Here is a 16,297-nt window from a genome sequence, read left to right on the forward strand (position 1 = left end):
CCAGGAATTTCAGTGATAATTCTCGTGAAAAACCAAGCTGATGAGACTTGACTTTGACAAAAAAAACAAAAACAACGAGTATTTCAGAGCGGATCTTTCAACAAGTTCCTTCCCCATGCAAACTGCCATCTCAGTATGACAGGGATTACCATTCGAGTCAGTAGCCACTAGCCTGGGGAGCTTGGGTGGGTTTCTACCACGGGGGTCAGTTTAGGACAAAGTAGGCTTTCTTCTGCACCACCGTCTCTGTTAAGACCCTTGTCTCTGGTTATTTCTGCAGACATGAGTCACACACGCTCTCACTCAGACAGAGTAATCTGACCTAATAGTGGCCAAGAGTTCCTAATGGAAGCCATTTGTTGTTGTGCTTTTCAGAGCCTTGAGATGAACAACCAAGCACACATTGTGCAGAAAATGGAGGGTCGGGGGGAAAATCACAAAAACAGATGATTATAAACATGTGAAATGGCAGTGAAAGCTGGCAACACATAAAGATCAATATCAAACAGGCCGCATTGGGCAAAACTTTTTTATGTTTATTCTTCTTCGGACTGAGTTATGTGAGTGGTGTGCACTGAACAGTATTAAAATTGTTGGAGCACGCCAACACAGTATGAAAATCCTGACATGCGTACCCTGCTTTAGGTACCAAGAACATCAGCATCAGCCCTTCTGGAGATCTGTAGATGTTCTTGGACAATTGAAATTCCCACTGACTGTCAGACCATGAAGGATGTGAAAATGACTCTCCACATTTGACCCTGAGGGAGCATCAGTGGGCGATTTAACCCCCCCAAGTCTGACACCGAAATACTGAGCGGCAAGCAGGGAGGCATTTGGTACCATGTTTATAGTCCTTTGGTATCAAACCCACAACTACCACCATTCTACCACTGGACCACTGGGCTGGTCCTTTAGTCTGGCAAGACTGCTCAGAAGGGTTTAGGGACATGAAATCAATATCTGAAAATACATCAAAATTGTCCTTCAATTTAACAGAACCAAACGTTAGTTAGGAATCCTAACCTAATCCACCACGTTTGTTTGTGAAAGCCGCTCATACCTGGTGGTATTCTTCGGAATGACAGCCGCACCAGGCCTTGGTGCGGCGGAGGTGGCGGGTTTTGCGGCAGTGTACGCCAAAGGTCTGCTGGTAGCACCTGAAGACGTAAAATGGCAAAAATTAACGACACAAAACTTTGACATGAATATTTTTGAGGAATTTCATGCGAGTTGCACTCCTCCCGTGGTAACTTACCAGGGTTTTTGGGTCTAGCGCCACCAACGGCCTCAGGCCCAGTTTTCTTCCTGGCCGTACTGTTGGCCGATGTTGGTTTGGTACCGTTGGCTGCTGCGCTGGTAGCGGAGGTAGTCCTGGCCTGTCCAACAGGCCTCTTGTCAGGCACTCTGGTTTGACTCCTGACCGAGGAAGAAGCTGCGGCTGCACCCACTGGTCGTTTGGGCACAGCTCCCGCTCCTGCCGCGGCTGACTTTGCGTTTGCCCCCGCTGTCTTCCTTACTGCCAGCGCCGAGACGTTATTTGGGACTCTGACATCGTTCACTGGCCGGTGAGAGGCAGTGACAGCGGCAGCGGCTCGGGGGTTGGTGCCAGATGACGCTACAGATTTGGCCGTTGGCTTCTTTGAAATGCATTTTGGTTCAACGGTGGCGACCGGTCTGCTGTTCGCCTTTGGATCGACCCCTGGTGCCGCGTCCTCAGGCGGCGGCGCGGCTCGCTCAGATTGGTTTTCCTGAGTTGGGGAGGGTTCTGCTACTCCTTCTGACGGCTCCGTGGCTGTCATGCTAACAGCATCCAGGTTTGTTCCCTCTTTGCAAAGCGGCGACACGGACGCCAAGCCATTTGATCCTGCCTCATTTGCAGTGTCCTCTGGCTGTGGTGAAGCCTGCTCAGATGCGTTTTCCTGAGTTGAGGGTTCTGCTACTGCTTCTGTGGGCTCTGTGGTTTCCATGTTAACTCCATCCAGTTTCATTCCCTTCTTCCAGAGTGTGCCCACAGACAGCAAGGTATTTCTTTACGAGGGTCCAGTGACTCACACCGAGCTCTTGTACTTCTGGTGTCCTATAAAAGAGCAAGAAAACACACAATGAACGTGTCAGACGTTTAATCCATACCTCCGAACTTTAAATGGCACTAAGTCTAAATGTCGGAATTCATATGAGGAAATGGCAGGGGGGGAAAAAAATTATTAATTGGTGATTCAATCCGTCAGCATTTGTATAGCCATGGGATCAGCGGTGGTAGAAAGTCGACTGATGAACCATTTCTTCATTTTCAGAAGTCCACAGTTACATTGTAAAGGAAACAACAGAGAGAATGTGGATGAGTCAAATTAGAATGGCGAGTTTAATTGGAGGGATCAAGAATCGCACTAATTCACCCAAGTCAACGTGTCTTCTTTGCCATGCTGGAGCCTCTTGTGGATTCATTTGAGGCTAACCCACCATTCCCCATTCCCTCCACTCACAATACAATATTTCACTCCGTCTCAATTTATTCTCTTGGTCCTACAACCAGTGTTTCCTTCAAATCCTTCCTCCAAACAATCCCACCTCCCAGTAAAATGCTGCAACCTCCTGGCCAGGAAAGGCTCTGTGTGGTCCAGTGTGGGAAGGAGGAAGGGAGACAGCAACACGGCCTGAACACAATGCATCAAAGGCGCCTATTAAAATATGTATATATGAAATGCCCAAATGGTACGGAGCAAAACAAATAGCTTGGGGGAACATCTTAATGAAAGAGTGAACAAAGCATTGCCGGGTGTGCTTTTGAAAGCAAGAGTCCATGTAAAAAGCAAACACAGGGCAAAAATCAAACACACGTCCTTTAGTATGAAACAATGATTTACAATTGATAGCCTGGTGGCTGTTGAATCAGACCACATGACCCATTTTGGAAAACAAGCAAAGGGTGCGTTATGAAAATGGTCTCGTGTTGGAAAACATTCACGGACGGCTAAGCACATTCGTCTTCAACCAACAAAATATCCGGCCATCAATCCAGGACCAGTTGTTTCAGAGAGGCATTCAAAAGGTCAGCCAACACCTGTTACACATTAACGTCTATGGAAACAAGATAAATGAGGCGCAGTAAAAACAAAATCCCATAGTAACATTTGCATTTATTATGTCTTGATGATTGTAGCTTCAACAGCCCAGTGTCAATGGATTCCTGTTTAGCCAGGAAACAGGACACAAGCATGAGAGGAACACTTGTTGCCACTTCAGGAGGAATTTCTCTGGGGTAGAGAAGCACAAAATTAGACGTCTTCAGTCTCTGAGACTCTCCTACCGAGAATTAGGGGCTAACCTTTTGGTTTACTCATGGAAATGCGACGCGGCAGCATCTCTTCTGGTCTCTGTGGTAACCAACTTTACAGCGAAAGGAAGCCAAGTAGCAAGAAGTAACACGCCTACTAATACACTGTCTGGATTGTTTGGAGCCGTGTTAAATTCTTTTTGGAATTTTACACGCCTAGAGTACGGATCAAACGGCCAGTGTGTGGAGCCAAATCCATTTTCCTCACCCTCCTTTTGAAAGCCATTAGCAAATTGGGACCCGTAAGCATAAAAGGTGGAGGGCGGGGAGTAGTTGCGCACGAATGGCTCTCTTTGCACTGCATTCTGCCTCGATTCTCAGGAAGGAGATGACTGCACCGTGTCATCCATACATTTGCACAGCAAATGGTACAATTCACTCAAGAACTGAAGTAACTGCTGCACCGCTGTTTGTCGTCCAGGTAGATTTAAATATATTACAAACAGCTTTTTGGATTAATTAATGAAGAACTGTTGAAAGCCCCCAGAAACATTAAATGAAGATCCTCCCACATCATGACGACATCAAAGCCTCGTCTGTCCTCTCCTAAGTCGGTCACCACAAAGACCTCCTTCCTAAAACCAAGGCACGACATGGCCTCTTTGCAATCCAGCTTCACTCTGCTGGGAGTGCAATAAGAAACTTGACAGCAACGCTGAGTCTGGTGACGGTGCCCGAAGGCTGGAACTACAGCATCGATGGATGTTTAACCAAAGTGTGGAAAGACTGCGTGTGTTTATTGCAATCCACTTGTTAGAGGGAGCCCGTCTAGACAGAGGAAGCCGCCGGCCTCAAACTTATTTACATGACGCCTCTTCATTAAAAAAAGGACAAAAAAAAAAAAGCATCGAGTGTCATTAGATGGTAGTTGTGAGCGCTGTCCTCAGACTATTCAATTCCATCTGCTGCACCCCATCTTTTAGCCCCCTGCTCCAGACAGCTGTGGAGTGGCGGCAGACAAAATGGGTCACTGTTAATACGATGTCCAACATAAGCAGGGGTGGGGATTTAGTTGCACGGAGAACGTGGCAGGGGGGCTGGAGGTGGTGTTTGGCAGTGGTAGGTGGCGCTATGGTAATTTGATCTGGATATTTAGCCTACAGTGGTGTCCTGCAGTCAAGAGGAGGAGGAGAATACTTGGGTTTTACTGAAATCAAGACTGCAAGGAGACAAAGAGACATTGCAAACTTTATAGACAAAGATGCTTCCTCTGACAGGATTGAACCTATTAAAGAGTTTAAGATTTCTGCCAAAGTTCCATGTGTGCCAGAGTCAGATCAAATTTTTTTTCCTTTCCTTTATGAAAAAAAAAAAAAAAAAAAAAGAAGGCAGGGGTATCAACAGCGTGATTACTCATCTATCCACCTTTCAGCTTTGCTTTGGGTGACTGCAGAGTGAAAGCTGTCACGTTAACGTGCACGTGTGACTAAAGACCCATGCACACAAACGGGAGCCCAGGCGGAGAACTGGCGGTCAAACGTTTTGAAGTGCGCATGGAACCAATTTGCACAAGAAATGTGCAAATGTGCAACAACTCAAGACGACCTACTAATTCCTGTACTTTTCCGGCCGATGAGTAAACTGAATTCAAGCATCTTGTTGGAAAAAAAAAAAATCTGAAGTTCAGAGGGTGAACTTGGCAGCGGTACACTTGTGGAAGTGGTCAGCGGACAGCACGAGCAGTTTCCCATACATTCAGATATATGAAGGCCCTTTCTGTTTGCTCATCAACTTGCCTGGAGGAAACAGGAAGACACCTGGGGAGTGTTGTGTCTCTGTGTGCACACAGCTGTTGGGCAAGAGCGGAAACGGCAACAGGCCAGAGAGTTATCCATTTATGCAGGGAAATCACCTGCACGACCCATTACTGGCAGGAACTGCATTTAGAGCCAAGCGGGGGAGATAAAGAAGTTTCAATTTCACCTTCAGCTCCAGCAATCTGCCTCAGTGCAGAACAAATACCGAGTGCGGCGTTGACGCTCTGTGGGCAAAGAACCCCATGCGAGCAAACACGGCCGCTAGGGGGCCAGTAATGTTTCCGGATTGCAGCACAAGGGGCAGCCAAAACACTTCAATCAGCACTGAAATGTTCTCCCCTCACCAGAGCAGATGGTGTTTTTTTTTATTTAAATCTATTAACGTCACCGTCAACACAATACAAACATGGGCGGAAGAAGAGACGACAAAGTCACCCAACAGGATCGAGGCTTGAAATTAAAGCTGGCAGGTTCGATCGGCTTGTGCACAACCAATGCACTTCAAGACCACGGAGTGCGCACGCAACACGTCACATATTCAATTCAGCTCCCCGCTGTAACTGATCGTGTTGGCACGGCGTCCGTCTACTTGTAACGAGCAAAGGCCTATTGCAGGAGTCTCCTGTTGTCCCTTCAGATTAACGTCACAGGTCTTGCAGTACATCAACACTGGTCAGGAAAGGGTTGATGTTTAAGTTGGTGTTTAAACTCGTCTGGGGCAAACCCAGAAAAGTGAGTGTGGATGTTGCAGTGTGCATGCAAGAACCAGGAAATATCATAATCATTACTAAAATTAAATAATAATTATTTTTTTTACAAAACTCTGGCTAAACATTTGCTCCCGTCACGCACACACACACACGCACACCAAACAGACCTGCATTCTACACCCATTTCAGTGGACGACAACAGTACTTTGCAAGATCATCTGAAGAAATGAGGGGGTGCATCATAATAAATGGCATGCTTCCGCCTTGGTTCCACCTTCCCTGCATGGCATAGTCAATAATGCCATCATATAATTAAACATACATGTGGCAGCGCTCGGAGCAACAACCTAATGAATTATTTCCCTGCTACGGTTACAACAAGGCTGAAACAAAATGCCTGGAGTGCTTGGCCTCAGTTTGCCTTGCATGTAAAATGTGCATCGACTAATGTCGTCGTCGTCCTCCTCCTCCCCCTCCCCAACCCCGACTCCTCCCATCATCAACAAGATAAATGATACCCACAGACAAAGCACCATTAACCCTCCCATTTCCTTAATTCCGCGGCTCAGTTGCTCCGTCCTGTCCTGTAACACGACGAGCCTTGAATAATTAAAATTTCATCCGCGCGAAAGACTCCGCCCGTGATGTAAAGCCGGCCGCACCAGTCGCTCCACAACGTCAAATATTCCACGTCTGAGCAGGAGGGAGGTGGGGGGGGGGGGGGGGGGGGGGCAAATGCTAAACATCCAGCTCGTCCTAATCAATTCCACGAGGGGCACTAACATGTGCCAAGTGACTGTACGCTGCCCAACAAGGCCATTAGGAGCAGGTGGTTAAATGCGACTCCGTATTAAGCGGACCAAGCCCGGGTCTTTGAGGGAGGAACGCAGGATGGCCCGACGGTGGCGGCGGCGGAGGGGTTCGAAGGGCTGCGTGAAAATGGGTTACAATCTGTTTCAGACCTGGCAACCCCCTCTCACTGAGGCGGCCGCCAGGCCCCCCCCACCATCGTTTTGTAAAGGGGAGTCAACAGCCACGACGGGAGGGAAAGTAAGGGTCGCTGCTTTGAAAGTGTATAATAAATCCATAACATGTTGGCTGCGTTAGGCCCCTATCGTGGGGTGAAGGGGGGTTAATGGAGGTGGGTGTTGGGGGTGGGTGGGCCAGCCTTTTGTCTTCACTTGCGTGTTGTGCGACACCCGTCGGCAACGATGCCGAGAGGAGTGGGGGGTGGAGCCCGGTGGATTAAACAGTGCAGTGGGACGGAGCAGCAGCAGCTGGCACGGCCACCCTCACACCAGCAAGCAGGGGACACTGGGAATGGCTGCACACTGGGAAGCAGTGAATGGAGCTGGAACTACCCATCAACTAGAGTCTTTAAAAAAATATATATATATTTGAATCCAATTTTCTTGATGCAAATCTTTGTTTCCCTAATTTCGCTGCCTCGACGTGGTTCTGCAGTTGTGCTTCATAGGGACGTTTATTGTGACGCACACGACACCAGGGACTCCAGAGTCCTTTTTACAGTCCACTTACAGTCCTTTTAGACTTTGTTGTGGTTGTAGTTTCAGCTGGGTGTCGAATCAAGGCAAAGGCATTTTCAGGTGTGTCTTTTGCACATTTTCACGATTCATATGGGCATGATTCAAATATTAGTTTAATCGGATTGAAGACAATAATTGATAGATCAGTCAATTACAAAACAACAGGTAGCTACAGCTCTAGCAATGACATCACTTCCACGAGATAAAATACAAATTGCGGGATCTAGTCATTCATTTTTTGCATTCAAATTTGACTTTTACAGCCATTACAAGTCATAAATGCAAATAATAGCCGCTGATTATAGTCTGACCTGATGCAACTTTTTAAGAGAGGCCAACAATGCTAGAAAAAGCTTACTATGAATGACAATTTCAAAACAGTCATTTGGAATAAAAACAATAAATTCAACAGATGGTTTTAGTCACCAGGGTGTTTTCGTCAAAACATAAATTAATAAAGTTTTCCATTATGTTGTTTAATACGAGCGGATGAATCTCCTGCAGCAAACCTGCAAAAAAAAAAAAAAAAAAAAAAAAAATTAACTATGACTTCCTCCCACATGTCATCGGTCTGCCTTGTTGAGCTAACAGCTAACCAGCTAGCCACGCCAAGGCAAAAAAGTCAATACAGTGACTGGACAGCCTGAGGGTCAGATCACTTTCTGCTCCTGTGACTGAGCGGGGTGAGCCGAGGCTGCACGGACAGTGATCCCACACTCACCCCCCCCACCCCCCTCACACCCGCCTGGCCTCCGACACTGAGCCAAGCCCGCAGCCACAACTGTGTCATGCGCACGTGCGCAAACACGAGCCATCACCGTGCACAGAATCAACTGTCTCAGGCAGTGGAAAAAAAAAAAAATCAGAGCAAAGGATTTGTCTTCTGAAATCTGAATCCAACAATTGGATAAAACAGTTTGAAAGTTACCACCAGTCTGCTAAATACCCGTCAATATTCTCCTGTCCTCCAGATTGTTACTCAATACCAATGTAAATGTCCTCAAAATGTAATATTAAAATCTTAATATTAGACAGGGTGAAACCTAAAGACATTTTAGTGACCATTGGTGATAATTATACTACACTGGTTACCACTATTTACTACTAAAACAAATAAAAGATTTTTCAAAAAAACTTACTCAAAAAAAGTGAGTGACTTGCAAAAAAACATTAAAAAAAAACACTGCAGCCGTTTCGAACTACCAGATAATGTCAGTATCTTCCAAACAGAGTGTGGGTGTGGGTGTCTGTGTGCAAAAAAACGTACAAATATGGAAGTGGGATGATGTTCAAAGTTTCCAAAGTGAACTAACAAACGAGTGCCAAAAGCGCTGACGCTGCCTTCCAATAATTACAGAGCAGTGAGCTCGGCTTTACAGTCCCAGACAGAGTCGGTGCCTAAACCCGCAGCGCCAGCGTCCACCACTTTATCCTAATGAGTAGGAGAGTGCCAGGCCTCCGAAAAAACCACCATGACGAGGCAAAGGGCGCTGCACATGCAGCCTCAGTGAATGGAGCCTGTCAGATCACAGTCAAGATCACAGAGATTGCTGCTGGACATACCTGAACACAACAAACCCACAGATTCGCCCAGAACAGACGCAGTAACTTTGGCAAGGACTCGACGGGTGACCAGGTAAGATGTGCTGCACGCAGTCAAAAGCTTTGGCCCAAACGCCAACGGATGGAAAATCAACAATAGCCATCTCAGACAAGTCACCGTGCAAAGCAACCAAGGAAAGGTTTGCTTTTCCATGAACACAGCTGCTTCACCACAACGGTCCAAAATCTCGGTTTTCCTGGAAGCGGCAGAATTCCCAACGGTTGCTGCTGGTTTTGTGAGGCTTCGCAGGAGTCCAGACATAAAAATCCTTTGACCCAAATTGCCTTTGACGATATTCACAGCAATTAAATGTCCACTAGGGGCAACATATGGATCATTCACTTACCAAGCCTTGTTTGCAAAAAACATTTCCTTTTCCTTGACCCTGGCCTGCACAATAAAAGTTAAACTCATTAGTACATACCAAGCAGTTCCACGTCACCTTCCATTAATACCAACCTTGATGAATGGCAACTGGGCTTTGATACGTCTCATTCTCTTGAAACAGGACAAACTGGTTTCAAATTAGCCACGAGACTCTGCGGCTACCTGAGTGGAAACCTGCCAAACTATGCAGCACGACAGCAAACTATACCACAGGGCAAGAACTGCTCAGCTCTTTCTGTCATTAGTTCTGGTATGTTATCATTCATCAAAGGTCATTGCTGCTACAAAAACTGCTTCCACTGACGCCACCAATACTCTGCAATTCAAGAGCTAGAATTTAGTTTTCCTCGTCAAGTCACGCAACTGCTGTCTGCCATCATAAGCCAAGTGACATGTATATATAAAACTGAGGAGAAAATGGTCACTGTTGATGCAGAAAGTTTTAAATAGTTAAATTAATTATAAGGGCTTTGAAAGCAAAAGAAAAAGCCACTGAACTAAACAGAATTATTTTGCATCCATGGAACAGTAACCCTTCATCGTCCCCTTCTATTTTAGCCTCGGCAACACACAAGACTGCTCAACTTATGGTTTATGATGTTTTTGCTCAAGCAGAGCATGAGTAACCCTTTACTGAACAATAGGAACAGTGGCATATTTCCTCATCATCATAATAATTGGATTTGTTGCTGCAAGGTAGGTTGATAAGTGACCCTACTTTGAAATCTTCCGTCTGTAAGGCAGAGTAAACACACCGAAAGGGCGGGTACTTGCAGTTACTGTGCTGATGTAATGTTAAGCATTAACAGTGCAATTTGTTTTCAAACACTGGAATTATGGTTGAGTACAAGCTATTATTTTCAACCTTTACAACCGTCATAACTTTCTGCAGCTCGTGTGCAAAAGGAAATTGACACCTAGTGCAAGAAACAGAAAGAGACCAGGAAGACGAGACAATGAAAGCATTAGATTTTTTTTCCATCTAGATATAAAGCTAAAAAGGATAATACAAGGCATAGCCATTCCAGGAGCATAACAACCAAGTCAAATACAATTTGGTACAACGTTTCTCAAGGTTAAAATATTCTGAAACCAGCCAGTGTTGAGTTAGCCGTGAGGCCAGAAAAACAAAGTGGCTACGCAGGCTTCCGATAAAAGCCACAGAAGACAAAAAAAAAGAAAGAAGAAGATGTGAGCACTGCTAAAGAGATTAGCGCTGATGCAGAAGTAGCAGCGGTTTTGAAAATCAGAACTAGACCTTGTTTTCTGATTATAAGAAGAACAAAGAACACCACAGTGGACAGCATGTTTCTCTTAACTGCCTTTAGCAAGAACTTTAGCAAGAACTTGGTTCAACACACCATGGCCCAGCACAGGGCGATGATGCACAGCTGAAGTCCCGAGGACCAGTGGGAAATCTCGAGGTAAAAACTGCCCGACTAAGCAGCTACAAATCTAGCGTCTCCTGCAAGTCACCGACAATGTGGCTCTGCGACACCACAGTCTAGTTTGTCCTACAAACCCCTCTAGTTCAAGTTTTCCATAAATGAATGAAATTGTGTAAACCTGACACCAATAAATGATCTCTCACCACACATTGGCCCATTTTCTGTGTTGCCTCAATGAGTTCAATTCATCTTGAACATGTCACAACTCTTTAAAGTGTCGTTGAACGCGTAGTGGCGGCACGCACACCACACGGTCTTGTGACCACAACTAATCACAGGCTTGGATGTGTGGTAGTACATTCTCATGTACAAACAAGCCACCAAACAATACAGCCTGTTGATAAAGTCAACAGAATTATTAGATGTTAGTGGCACCAACAACAGAATATTGAGGAAATTGTTACCAATTTTGGATCATGGATCTCATGTTTCATGGAAGGAAAGCATGAGATCAGAAATAAATATTTTTTTAACTGAAAAGGAAAATGGATCTCAGTATATTCAGACACTCTACTGTAAACTCTTTCATTTGTTGATGCTGGCCCAGCCAAACTGCTTCCACTGACAGAGCACGCCAATAGCTTAAATTCAGCAGCTTGTACAGATTTTACACTATGACTGTTGGGACATGGGTTAAACCACATCCTGTACATAAATGGGAATGGATAATTGGTAACAAAATAAAAATAAAAAGCTACGGGTTTAATGTTTGGGAAAAATTCCATTCAGACAGGCCGATTTAAATGGTAGAAAAGCTCCAGTCCAGCCAATCACCTTCCAACTTCTGCATCCCCTTTCCAAATGCTATCAAACAGATTGTGGAATAAGGCATGTCAGGATAGAACCGGAAAGCATTCAATATCCATGCATACATTTACAGTTCGTAATGAAAAAAAAAACATTTGCTATTTCTGACTAAAATCATCGTAATAGTGGCAGCCATGGCAAAAAGCATGGACAAGTCAACTAAAAAGCAACATCAAGAGAGACAGCAGTAGCTTCTTTTGCATTCAGGTGGAGGGACGCTGCATCTCTGGACATCTTAAAACCAAACAAAGCATTCACCCTCACCCAGCACAACCACTATGGCAGACAGGGGAGGGGACATGAGACAACAGTGTGTGACATTTTCACACTTTGCTGCTCAGAGAGCTGATGAACACCCTGGCGACACTTCACACACACCCTGGTGACACTTCACACACACGCTCTGGCGGAAGCAGGGTGAGGCTTTTATGAGGGAGTGAGTGACATTCCCAAGTGGATGTCTGCATGTCCAATTACATTTAAAAGTCACTAGTAGGTCAGTCATGGTGCCCACCACATGCCACAAGGGCCGCCAATAAAAACACCAACAATTATTCAATCTAGTCTGTAACTGCATTTCCATTACAGTTTTTCACAAAACAAAAGAAATATTTGTAAAATTTGAAAAACCACTTCATGAGAGCATCAAAACCTTTCAGCGATACTTGAGGTTTTTCAAAGTTTCAGTGTTTCCATTATTATCCTTTTTTTTTTTTGTTAATGCAATATTTAAGTTCGGCACAATTCTAGGAGTATTGGAAACGCAGCTTGTGAGAAAAACAGCTTTCCTCCATCACTGCTGATCTGCAGGCGACACCATAAAACAGTCGGACTGAGTGCGGCTCTACAAGCTCATGAATGAGATCACTCCAAGAGTAAGTGAAAGCAGAGGCGGTGGATGATTGAGTGAATGGGCTGATTTGGGTGAAAGCCACCTTATATCTGCCAGTGACGTGTGACATGATGCTGACGCTGCACTTTAACTCAAACGACTTGGGGGGGGGTGAGTTGGGGGGGGCAAAACGAAAACTTTAATTATTATCAGCAACACAACACATCCTAGGAAGCCACTTAAATTAAATATGTGCACCACGAAGATCAATTATCTTGCAGACCAGCACAATTGTGTCGAAAACTAACAAACAATAAATACTGCCGTCACCCCCAAGAGACACTTTTTTTTGTGTGCAAAATTTTACAACCTACCACGTGTCTATTTTTCTTTTTGTTGTCAAATCGTTATTAAAATGCACTTCTTGTTCTTCTCGGAGCCACTTGGGCAACACTTTAACTGCCTTCTGGCGCGTTTCTTTTCAAAGCCTCAAGTGAGGCTTCAATAATAACCATTTGTCTGCGGGAACAAACGCAGGACTTCTCCCCCCCCCCCCCCCCAGGTTCGGCAACAAAAAAAAAAGAAAAAGAAAAAGAAAGGGGGCCCGGCGGCGGCGGCGTCGTCGGTGGCGACGCTTCGCCCCAAGAACAAAAGCGAAGCGCGTTAGTGAGAGCAGCGCATGAGGCAGCAGCCCTCCATGAATGTGGCCTGGCCCTGAGCACCGCGAAGTGATGAAGGCAGCCGTGCCTTCCACAGCCTCGTTCACACACCCTGTGAAAGGCGAGGGCTAAAAGGCGCGGCTCCGTGTGAAGAGACCCTCCACCCTCCACCCAGCCGCTCCGTGCCGCGCCGGGCTAACGTCCATCATCACCGACAACTCCTCATTACGGCCGTCTGGCTTTCAACACAAAATAAAGACCGGATGATTTATTATTATTATTTTTTTTAATTATTATTATTACTGTTAACGAAGGGCGGCTATACGTGCGTTAAAATGATTTAAATCCAACTACAAGAGGATAAAACAGTCAGCTAACAACCTCAATGAAATGATGTCGTTCGCGCGACAAATGAAGTACTGGCCGCCGTAGCGTACAACAACCGCCCGCCCGCCCGGGCGGACTCCTTCAAACAAACAAGCAGTCCCTCCTCTCAAGACACCCCGACACCCCGGCTTCAAACCGCGCTCAACGTGTCGACGGAGCCGTAAATTTGGAGCAAGCACGTACAATGAATGCAGGCGAGACCGTCCCGCTCCGTCGTTCTTCTTCTTCTTTCCCCACCACCTCCACCGTGGTCCCGGGCAGCGGCTGGCTGGCTGGCTGGCGGCGGAAGTGTACACACACACACACACACGCACACACACACAAGGCGCCTGCCGAGAAACAGACAAGTCCACCAGCAGCAGCGGCGGCGGCGGCGGCGAATTGAGGGCCGAGGCGAAGCGTGGTGGTCATATAAGAAAATGCAGATTAAATCCCTCGTTTGGCCCAATCACACGGCGGAGGATGGTGACGTCAAATGCAAAGCAAGCCCGAGCTGCTCTCGCTGTGTGTGTGTGTGTGTGTGTGTGTGTGTGTGTGTGTGTGTGTGTTTGTTGCAATCGTTGTTGTACAGTCTCTCAAGTGTTGTATGCAGCTCAGACAGTAACATGAGATGTCCAGGCAATAGATTCAAATGTGAACCCACAAATACAAGTAGATGGGGAAAGACAAAGAGCTGCCACACCGTGCCAAGGTTGCATGAACGTAACTACTTTGACAGAAAGGTGGAATTTAAAGGGTAACTCTGTAATGTTTGGAGATTTGAAGAAGAAACTGCCACACTGAGTGGTTCCACTTTGATTGTTTGGCATTGCTATAGAAATTCTCATCAAGATAATGATAAAAACAAACAGACAAAGTTGAAAGGTTAAGTTAGGGCATCTTTTCATTTTATTTATGCATTCCCTTCATGAAAGTGGACGACATAATTTGTACATTCACACCTTCAAATCAACACCTCCATGATTGGAAAGGAGCAGCCAGAAGAAAACATTTCCTATATTTGTCTGCCCCCTATTCAAACAACTAAAAAAAAAAAAAAAAAAAACACATTTGTAAATGTGCAGCATTTAATCCTTAACATGGTTTTATCTGTCATGTTAATTTTGTTGTTTATTTACTTTACTTTAGTCCTGCAGTTTCCCCACACATCATTGTTGGAAGTGTAATGAAAAAATGGTTGTTCAAGTACTGTGGATGTACATGGGTGTGTCTGGATTTTTATTGGGCAAAGAGCAGTGCTGCAGGTGTGGCATTAATGTCTGTAAATGGAAGAGTGATGAGTTCCTGTCTGTTAATGAGGTCATTAACAGACAGGAACATTAACAGACTTGTTCTGCCGTCATAATTCACAAATCTGAACCCCAACTATTTTACAGCACAGAAATTGATATATATATATATATGTATATGTATATATATATATATGTATATATATATATATATATATTTATACATATGTATACATACACACACATATATATACATAAACACATATATATATATATATACATATATATATATATATATATATATATATATATATATATATATATAAAATATATATATAAAAGAAATAAAGAATCACTATGAAATGCAAACCACAATCTGTAAATTTTACGGGAGTTTTCAGTTGCTCTGCTCATTCATTGTCACCAGCTGTTCCCACCAAAAATGGTTGTCATTAACTTGGTATTTTCCATGAGGGAAGAAAAGTTTTGGTACATTGCAATCTCTGACTGCATCATGAAAGAGTCTGTAGCTGTGCACCAAAACCCCTCACACTCACTGACCCTTTGTTCCACCCTGGTGTTGGTCCTGTGTGCTTAAGATGTAACCTGAGACCAGCCGAGTTGCAGTAGTCTTCCCTTCCCAAAAGCACAATGAGATTTATGTCGTCTGACTCTCTGCAGTTTGCCTAATCCAGACAAATTCCTGAGGAGTGAAGGGGGTTTTGCTGTATGGCATCCTCTGCAACTGCGTTCACGCACAGTGTCCTTGTCTCCGTTGGTACAGGCCACAGTGGCTGCCAGTTGAATGCACTATTTTTCTTTCTTTATTTCAGCTGCAGCTGCGAGCTTTACCATAGAAATCAATGAAAAGGGCGGAAACGCACAAAGACCGTGGCAACCAGACAGGAAGAGAGAATAGGTTGGGGCATCTGATAGCAATTGGCTCTTTTTTTTTTTTTTTTTTAGATAGACAGATAAAGAGACAGAACAGAAACATTCTTTGCACAGTTCTGTCACTGCAAGGAAGGAATGAAGGCTTTCTGGAAGATCAGCCACAGATACACGGCGCTCAAAATATTCAAAGTGACCCAGTAAAGAGAGAAAAGGAGCGAGTGTGAGTCATGTCTCAGCTCTTCTTCGCCATTTCTGCTCTGTGTAGGACTCTGGCAGCCGTGTCATCATCATCATCATCATCATCAGCAGCAGCAGCAGCAGCAGCCTGATGTCAGCCTTTCCAGTCTGCCGAGGGGCCAAGACTAGGGGAGCAAAACCCAAACCTTTCCTCACCTTGCAACTCCTTTTTATGCAGCTTAAACTTGCAGTTGTAGTTCTTTTGGAGTCAAATGTTACAATGTACACACACATATATACATCTCTCTCTCTCTCTCTCTCTCTCTCTCTCTATCTATAGCTCTCTCACTACATAATTTATATTTTATTTTATTTTTTATTTTCACAAAGATAGAAAGCTAATTACTCAATCTGGACCATTTATGTCACACTTACTGGACAATACTGCAACACGAGGGTGTGGCTCAGTGGCTCAGTGTGTAGGGAGTGCTGAACAGGATAGGCCGATAATCTGCCAGGGGTT

General features: G+C 44.9%; 1 protein-coding gene and 1 long non-coding RNA gene across 3 annotated transcripts in view; both read right to left on the reverse strand.

The window, feature by feature from the left end:
- Positions 1-16,297, reverse strand: part of stat1a (signal transducer and activator of transcription 1a) — a 106,764-nt gene that overhangs the window by 2,226 nt on the left and 88,241 nt on the right. The window lies entirely within an intron of this gene.
- On the reverse strand, positions 1,031-13,879 carry LOC142880372 (uncharacterized). The gene is made up of 3 exons (XR_012925428.1): positions 13,658-13,879; positions 1,259-2,080; positions 1,031-1,160 (listed from the first exon to the last, which is right to left on the reverse strand). It is a non-coding gene; the product is annotated as an uncharacterized LOC142880372 (long non-coding RNA).

The sequence above is a fragment of the Nelusetta ayraudi genome, unplaced genomic scaffold (genome assembly GCF_046127955.1).
Source record: "Nelusetta ayraudi isolate G7.1 ecotype Tasmania unplaced genomic scaffold, CSIRO-AGI_Nayr_v1 ptg000006l, whole genome shotgun sequence".
NCBI lineage: Eukaryota > Metazoa > Chordata > Actinopteri > Tetraodontiformes > Monacanthidae > Nelusetta > Nelusetta ayraudi.